The following is a 9,767-nucleotide window of genomic DNA, read 5'->3' on the forward strand; positions in this document are numbered from 1 at the left end:
TGAATATAGAAACAACTACATTCTGGTTTGGTTTTATACATCCTATTTAATAGAAATACGGCCATTATTTGAAAAGCAACAATTTCCTCAAAACTATGTTAGACAAATATTTTATTGAAATAAAATGTGCATGGGTGGATCAGTCGTTAAGCATCTGCCTTCAGCTCAGGTCAAGATCCGAGCTTCCTGGGATCGAGCCCCGCATCAGGCTCCCTCTCCCTCTCTCCCTGCTTGGGTTCCCTCTCTCGCTGTGTCTCTGTCAAATAAATAAAATATTTTAAAAAAAAGAAATAAAATGTGCAGAATGGAAAATGTATGCATGATAGGTATATAGCTTCTTGAATTTTCACAATGAGAACACAAGTGTTTGAAAACTCACATCATAATACAGAAAATTACCACGAAAACCAGAAACATTTCTTGTGCCCCTGGACATCATGCTGCTCCAAAAGAACCATTATTTTGAATTCTTTCAGCAAACATTAGCTTTCCTTGGTTTTGAAATTTATATAAATGAAATCATACACTATGTGCTCTCGATTCTAGATTCTGTCACTGAAGATTATAATCTAAAATTCATCTATACTGTTGCATGTAGCAGTGATTTGTGAGATTCTTTCATGCTATTGTGCATCGCAGTGATTTATTAATTTAAATTACTAAATTATATTATACATGAAATATCACAATTTATTTACCCATTCTATTGCTGATGGCATTTGGGTTATTTCCAGTTTGGCTCTATTACAAATAATGCTGCTATATACAATTTTATACATCACTTCTGATGTAAACATATACATATACTATATATATATGTAGGGGTGGAATTGCTGCATTAGAAGTTATGCAAACATTTAGCTCTATTATTTTTAAAGTGGTCATGCCAATTTACAAACTTACAAACAATATATACCTTCACCAACACTTTATATTGGTTTTTTTTTCTGTTAGTTTAAATGATTTTAGGGGAGATATATATATATACAGTTGTGGTTATGACTAACAATATTGAATATCTTTTAGTAATTTGTAATTTTAGTATCATCTATTGAAAAGCATTTCCTAGTCATTTTCCCATTTTCCTTTACATAGTCCTTTCTCATTTATATGTAATAATCTTCATATATTAATGGATATGAATCTTTGGTCTGAAATATGTGTTCTAAATATATTCTCTTATTCTCTATTTGAATTTTCACTCTCTTAATTGTGACATATTTTATAAACTCAAGTTCTGAATTTTAATTTTTTTTAAGATTTTATTTATTCATTTGAGAGAGAGAGAGCACAAACAGGGGGAGGGGCAAGAGGGAGAGGGAGAAGCAGACTCCCCGCCCGAGCTGGGAGCCTGACAGCATGGGCCTCCATCCTTTGGCCTGGAGATCATGACCAGAGTTGAAGGCAGACACTCAACCATCTGAGCCACCCAGGTGCCCCTCAAGTTCTGAATTTTTAACAAGATCCAATTTATCAATATTTCCCTTTGTTATCAATTTTTTGCCGTCTTATTTTTTTATCTTAAAGAACTTGCTTATCCCAAGGAAAGCAGAAGATATTCTTCTATTATTTCTGATGGAAAATTATTTTCTTTTTCCATTTAGGCCTATAATTCAATTGGAATCAATTTTTAATGTATAGTAAAGGTAAGAATCAAGGTTCACTTTTTCCCCATCTGAATATCGAGCTGATCCAGCATACACAAAGAGGCAATTATTGTTATAAATGAAGTTACTGTATAAGTAGATTTATATCTACTTTTTATTATCTTCCATCTGTCTGCTTCTTAACTGTTATTTCAGGGACACTGTTTTAATTATTGTAAATTGAAAATACATCTAACAGTGCAAGTCCTTCAACTTTGCTTTTCCTCACAAGTGTCTTTACTTTTCTTGGTACTTTGCATTTCCATATAAGTTTTAGATTCATTTTGTCAATTTCTTTAGGTAAAAACAAACGAATAATCCCTAGGAATTTTATTTTAAATTGCCCTTGATAATTACATATTTGATCATTTTAATGCTACTACAAATATATCCTTTTATTTCATTTTCTAATAACTTGTTGCTGATGTACAGAAATGCAATTTAATTTTGTATATTGGCATTGTATTCAATGATTATGCTAAATTTACTTAATAGTTGTAATAGTTTACATGTATATTCTTTGGATTTTCTATGTAAACAATAATGCTTCATGTTAAGACAGTTTTATTTCTCCTTTTTTAATCATAATTGTATTTATTTTTCTTGCCATAATAACACAAAATATAGTGATAACAAATAGACTTCTGTAATTTCCTGGGGCAAGATTCCATAATTCTACTTTTTAATATGGTATTTGTTACATATAGATTCATTTATTAAATGAAGGATAACCCTTACTATTCATGGCTATCTAGATTTTTTTATATGGCTTATTTGTTTTTATTTTCTTAAACCATGATTGGGTGCTGAATTTTATCAAATATATTTTATGCATCAAATACAATTTTTCTCATTAATCTCCTAAGTAGTTAGGTGAATGATTTTCAAACATTTAAAGAAGCTTGCATCTTGGAAGCAACTATAGTTGACTTTTATTTGAGGTATTGGTTTTGTAAGTCCTGGATGCCTTAGTAACTCAGAAAGACTGCCAGAAATTCAAGGTTTCTGATTTCTGATGGCCAGAAGTCCCAAGAGGAAAAAATACCTGCAAATATACAGGTCACTTCAATGTGTTTTGTTCTTCTTGAATCTTGGCCTCTTGAGTACTCCAGTGCCTTCAAACACATGTGTGTTTTGTTTTGTTTTGTTTTGGATTTCCACCCTCCTCCCTGCTTTTTTCTTTTCTTTCTTTTCCTTTCTTCTTCTTTTTTAATTATCTAGCATTTATGGTCTAATTATACCCACACTGTTAACGCTGGAAACAACATCTTTAATAATTTATTTCCATTATAAGAATTTATAAATTCCTGAGACTGGAAAACTTAAAATGTCCCAAATCTAATTTTTGATAGGCACAATGACAATGGAAGATACATTTTGTTCTTAACCATCCCAGGATTTTAAACTTTCTTGAGGGACCAATCACATAGAAGTATGTGTCATAAAAATCTTTATAGTCAGACACAATAAAGGGAAACTTCACAGAGTCCAGGAAACTGCTTAAACCTGCATCCTATAAAATCTCTTCTTTGGAAATATTTACCATAAAAACAGACCCTCATTTTTGGAGAAAAATCATATGTTGGTCTTTCTAGCAGGTGTCCATGAATGGTTCTGGATTAGGAGAATAGTCAGCCATTGTAGAGTGCCATCATTTACTGATTTCAGAAATAACAGCATCCGCTTTAATTTATTTTGGGGTCTCTTTTTACTCTTTTGGTACATCAGTTATAGGACAAGTACAAGGGTCTTTTGTAATCATGCATAAATGTAGTTATAAATACAACTATCATATCTGCATAAAAATTATAATCACAAACACAGAATCTGAAATTGATAGAAATCATATTGATCTCTAGTACTTTACATTACATTCATATTAATAATGAATGTGACAGGAGCATCATAAATATGCAAAAAAGCAACGCATCAGCCTAAACATCGCCAGTAATTTGTAGACCTACACTCATAGGAAACCACTAATGGAATATAGTGCATTTTCTTTTCTATGAATAGTCAAATGCCATACATAATGTAACAGTGAAACTGCTAATAGCAGACTCAGGCAGGATCATTTAAACTTGTTATTATGGGCAGCACAAACTGATCTTTGAAGTGGCCTATAATAAAATACTTTTCCGCCTTTACCCTGTTCTGATTGTTCGGTTATCTTTTTTGTCAGAGCTTATATTTATAGGAAGCGCAAAAATGATTACTTTGATATTCTGGAGATACTTATCATGCTTTCTCAAATGTAGGAGAATAGTGACCAATTAATACCTAACAAGTCAAAGTAAAAAGTCCCTGAAGCATCTGTTCAACCTTTTTTTATGTCAGACTATTAGAGCATTCTTTCAGAATCTCCATTATCATACTCTTACCCTCATGGCATATATTACCAAAAGAGCCTGTGTGCAAAAGGTCTTACAGAAATGGTAATACTGAAGTCATCTGCAAATAAGTGAGAGCAGGAACTTAGTTGTTGGAGTTCACAGGATGACTGACCACACCTAAACCTAGGATCCATATGGGAAGCTCTAGGAAAATGCTCACTTATAAAGGAATCCTGTTTCACATAAATATCTTGAGGATTCTGCTCAGGCACAGCTTATACTAGTTAACATAATAATGTATAAACTAGATGATCTTAGTAATTTAGCTCTGTTTGGAACCCTTAAGAATTGTGGAGTTTACCTTTAATTATGGAATGCCATTCCACATCCTATTCTCAAGGCTAAGAAGACTATCTTGAGCATCTATTTGGCCTTGCTATAAGAGCATTACAAAAGAAAATATTAAGTTGTAGAGGATCCCCAATCTAAAGGTTTTAATGCTTTGTATGGGAGATTAATAATGCTTTATTGTATGGTCATATAGCACAATATAAAATTTTACCCTTAATAAAGACATTTAGTAATGCCTTTAATGTGTAATATCAGAAATCACTGACTAACTTAAAATTCTATAATATACAATATATTCATAAAATGGTTTCAATATTATCAAAATATAAAATATATATTTTAGTAAGTAAAGAGGTAACGCCCCAAAGTTCAGTCTACTTAATTAAATTATATTAAAATATGCAAAATCCTAAAATCTCTGGATTAGAAACTTATTAAAATACAATCAAATAATATATTGAGATTCACTCCAGATGATCCAACAGAATTTGTAAGATGTGTTTTTAGAATTTAGGTTAACCTCAAGGATATTTTATATATTCTGTTGAAGTTTAATTTTAGTACACATAAATTATCTTCACTACATTCCTAATAAATATTTTCTCTGTAAGCTTACTCCCCCGTCAAATGCAGTACTACATGCCTTCATCAACTCATTTACCCTGCTTTGGTGTTTTTCATTGAACACTTATTACTTGAAATCATATTGTGTTTTTATTTTATACCTTTATTGTGTGTCTCCATTTCTGAAAGAATGTGAACGCCATGATGGTAGAGATTGCTTCCTGATGTTTGCTTCCATTTTACCAGGACTTAATACAGTCCCTGGTGATAAAACGATATTTTTATGTATATGATAGATGTCATGCTTAAATGACATTTAGTTAGCATCTTTATACATATTTTTCTGAGCTGGGAAAAAATTTAAGAGTTCCATTAATTACAGAGGAATGCGGTATTTACATTCTATTGATTTGTTTTCTTATAAAGCAGATCATTTCAGTAGTAAAGCAGTGATGTAGGATTCAAAATACTTTTATTCCAGTCTTGGCTCTGCTATCATCTCATTTTAGAAATTTAGGCAAGACACTGAACCAAACAAAATCATTGTTAGTTTCTCCCCTCTTAATTTCTTTTTATGAAACTGGAACCAGACTACTCTTTTTAAAGCGAATTTTATTTTTAAATGTTTGGAATAGTATATATAATATGGTATTCTAAAGACTTTTCATTTAATCCAGAAGAAAGCAGCTAAATAGGAAAAACGTGACAAAGAATAGATAAGATAGATTTTAAAAAGTAAGGTGGTTGATATAAATCAAACCATATTTATCATTACACTAAATATTATTTTTCTAAACACTGGATAAAAAAGAAGAGCCAACTATATGCCACCCACAAGATACCTACTTTAAATATAAAGACAAAATAGGTAAAAAGTATATGCACATACACGAAAAAAAGATGATATATCCAAACACTAATCACACAAAAGCTGGAGTGGCTAAATATAAAACAAAGTAGACATCAGAGTGAGAATATATTACCAAGTGTAAAGAAGATTTTACAATACAAAATGAGGTCAGCTCAAGGCGAAGCATAATTGTCTAGATGTGCATTCTGAATATAACTGGAAATGTGCATTCTTAAAATAATAGGTCGTCAAAATGCATGAAGCAACAACTGACATATATACATATTAACAATTATATTTAGGATTTAAAATCTCCTCTTTCAAGGTAACTGATAAATCGGTAGACAAGAAATCATTAATTATAGAGAAGACATGACAAAATATCAACCATATTAACCTAATTTACTTTTAAGAAACACCAAACCCAAGGACATCAGAATTTCAAATATTTTCAAATGAAAATGAGACATTGAGAAAGATTCATAATATGCTGGACCATAAAACAAGTCTCTCTAAATTGAAAAGAACTGTAATTATAATTTCTTCATTGACTCTAACAGAATTAAATAGATAAGCAATAATTGAACTGTATATAGACAATTTCCAAATACTTCAAAATTAAATGATATACTTATAAATAAATCATGGGTCAAATAAAAAATAAAAATTTATGTTAAAGATATTCTGAACTGAACGATTAAATTAAAATGAAAACACAACAGAAAAAAAAAATGACTATCTTTTGGTATTCTGTGAGATGAAGATAAAGCATTGCCTAGAGGGAATATTTTAGCTTTAAAATCATTACTATTATAATAGAAAGATGTAGAACTAAAAATCTAAGTTTCCATCTAAATATTATAAAAAAGAAACAAGCTGAAACTAAAGCATGTAAAAGAAAAAACAATTATAATATATAATAAAAAATAACAAATGGGTAAACAATAGAGAAAATAAATAACACCAAAATTATTTTATTAAAAAAATCAATAAAATTGGTAATCCTGTAGCTAGACCAATCAATATAAAAAGATAAAATACCCATGACTTATTAACAGCAATGAAAGAGGGGCACTGTATAAAGAAAAGTATGAACGGCTTTCTGCCAAAATTTTCAACAATTTAAATGAATTTAACAAATTTCTTCACAAATTACTAAAACTAACAAAAGAGATAGACAATTCAAATTACCCTATATTTGTTAAATGAATTATATTTCAGTAAAAACTCTCCATAACAACAACAACAAAAATTAACCAACCAACCAAACAAAAAAAACCCAAGCCCAGATCATGTCACAACTAAATTCTATGACACATGTAAGGAAGAAATAACACCAATTCTATGCAACTTTTCAGAAAACAGAGAAAGAAGAAATGTCCCTGAGCAGATAATTTTGAGAACAATATTTTCATTTTCCAAAACCAGATAATAATAATAATAATAAAAGAAGAACTTCAAGGAACTATTACTCAAGATTGTAGATGTAAAAAGAAAAAAAAACTTAAATTAATGGCAAACAAACCAGTGACATTTAAAAAAGTATAATTCATGAAATGTCTGATTGAACATTTGAAAATCAATTAATGTTATTTGGAATATTAACAGAATAAAAATATAATTATCTCAATACAGAAAAATATTTTATTTTTAACATAGAAAAATATTTTTAAAAAGTGAATATACATTCATAATAAAAAACCCATGCACAAAAAACATAAGATTCCAGAAATAGAATCACATATTATCAATTTTTTTTACAAAAGTAATAATTTATAGAGGCAAAGTGTTCAACAAATAACACTGTACGAAGTGGATATCCATATGGATTACGTTTAATGTAACAATAATTGGACAAAGAGTGAACTTATAAAAAAATAAATAATTGTTGACCCTTATACCTAACCGAACTATTATTTAAATTAGAAGCACAGGTGGAGATCAAGAGATTTTCAGATCAGCAAACAATGAGGACAATTTCTGCCAATAGAAACATAACAGAAAATGATTACTTAATTTAATATTTAATATTAATGATGTTAGGCATTAATCATTTTAATGATGTTTCTGCTGGCAGTAATATGTATTAAATATGTATATATTTAAATTTGAAAAGTGTTTTAGATTCATAGTAATACTACGAGGATGACAGAGTTCCAATATATCCTACACCCAGTTTGCTTATTGTTAACATCCTATGATACCATGGTGTATTTTTCACAAATAATGAACCAATATTTATACATTAATAGTGACTAACTTCTAAATTTTATGGATATTTTATTGGTTTTCTCTGATGACACTCTTCTGTTCAGGATCCCATGTACAGTCCTACTGAGAATATTTGAATTGTTGATTTAAAGTTTTTGTTTAGAAATTTCAATGTCTGGGATTCCTGAGAGATAGTGTCCATTGACCGCGCTTTTTTCCCCACATATAGGCCGCATTTTCCTGTTTTATTGGATGTCTTATATTTTTGTTGTTGTGGAAAACTTTTCATTCTAAACAGTATATAATGCCTCAACTCTGGAAATTAGATTCACACCCCCTCCCAAAGTTTGTTGTTGTTGTTGCTTATTTATTTTTACTGTTGTTGCTACCGTTTGTTTTGTGACCTCTGTGAACTAATTTTGTAAAGTCTGTTTCCTTTGTCACGTGTGGCTACTGAAGTTCCCGCTTAAGTTAGCATAGTAGTCAGTTGATAAGTAGACAAAAAACTTCTTAAGTGCCTTGAACCTGTAGACTCCTAGCTTTTGCTAAGGGACTCTGTGTTTTCAAAACTCCTATGGTCATTTATAACTTTACCTTAGTTTTTATCCCTGCTTTCACAGAGCCTTGATACCAGCCGGAGGGGAGAGAAGTAGGCCATCTCAGGTCTTTCCTGTACAAGCACACCAGCCCTGCACAGGCATGTTGCCTTCTAAATTCCCAGAAATATGTCCCAGGTTTTAAAATTCCCCTATGAACATCTCATTCCCCAGCTTTTCCTTTTAGGTCATTTGCCCAACTGTTACCATTGCCTCTTGCAATTATAATTTAAAAAAAAAAAGTGTCGTTGATTATTTTGTGCAAACACCCTGTGGAAAGGCTATTTGAAGTGAGCAAGCTCTAAGTCAGGTCAAATAAAAGGTAATCCTATGTGTGTGTGTGAGGGTTTCCAGTCAACTGAAAGACAGATAAAACAATGACAAATATCAGGAGATGGGGCTTTTGGGAGGAAGCAGCTCCAAATACATTTTGCCTCTCCAGTGGCTACTAGGATGCTGGCTTTCACTGCTATTCTGACTGTGAGGCTGTTGGTTTAAAGGCTACTATGGAGCTGGAGAGAGGGTGATAGAAGTGAGACCATTTAAAATGCCACAAAAGTCTTTGTGTTTACCAAGATTCAGCCAGTTTTCTTGAATCAATGCTCTTCAGATTGTTGCAAACTCTGTGAATTTCGAGTTCAGGAAAAGTTCATTTTGAAACTATTTTGATATGCAGCTTTATTCCACTTTTAAGATCAAGGGAATTATTTTTCCAAATGCTAGAAATGCCATATTCTAACAGCCCTCAGGAATCAGCCCTATCTGGGAATTGTCCTTGGGTAAAGGGAGCTGTTTTGCCTAAAGTCACACCCAATTCCCAGGGATTGTCTACATTCAATGACTGACAAATGTGAAGATGTAAGTCTAGCCACCCAGTCCCAAATTGGGACATCTTAAAAGAGCCATCTGAGATCTGGAGCTCCTCATATGTTCTGCTGATATTGCTATGCAACTCAAATTCTTCCTCTTTCCAGTCATGCTCCCTTTATTTTTCACCCAGGTAGAGATTTCAAGAATACTCTCTTATAAACTTATTTCTGAATGCTAATCTTCATCTCAGAGTTGTCTCTCTGGTTAACTCAAATAATAACATTTGCTGCACATCCTCTGAGAAGCAAATATAAAGACAAATAAATACACAAGGGTTTTATTAGGTTAAAGCTTGTGAGAACAAATGGAGAGAGACCCCAAAGAAGCTTGGATAGTCATCAGACTT

Source organism: Callorhinus ursinus, unplaced genomic scaffold, assembly GCF_003265705.2.
Source record: "Callorhinus ursinus isolate GAN/ISIS: 27379988/994484 unplaced genomic scaffold, GSC_fseal_2.0 scaffold14, whole genome shotgun sequence".
NCBI classification, from domain to species: Eukaryota; Metazoa; Chordata; class Mammalia; order Carnivora; family Otariidae; genus Callorhinus; species Callorhinus ursinus.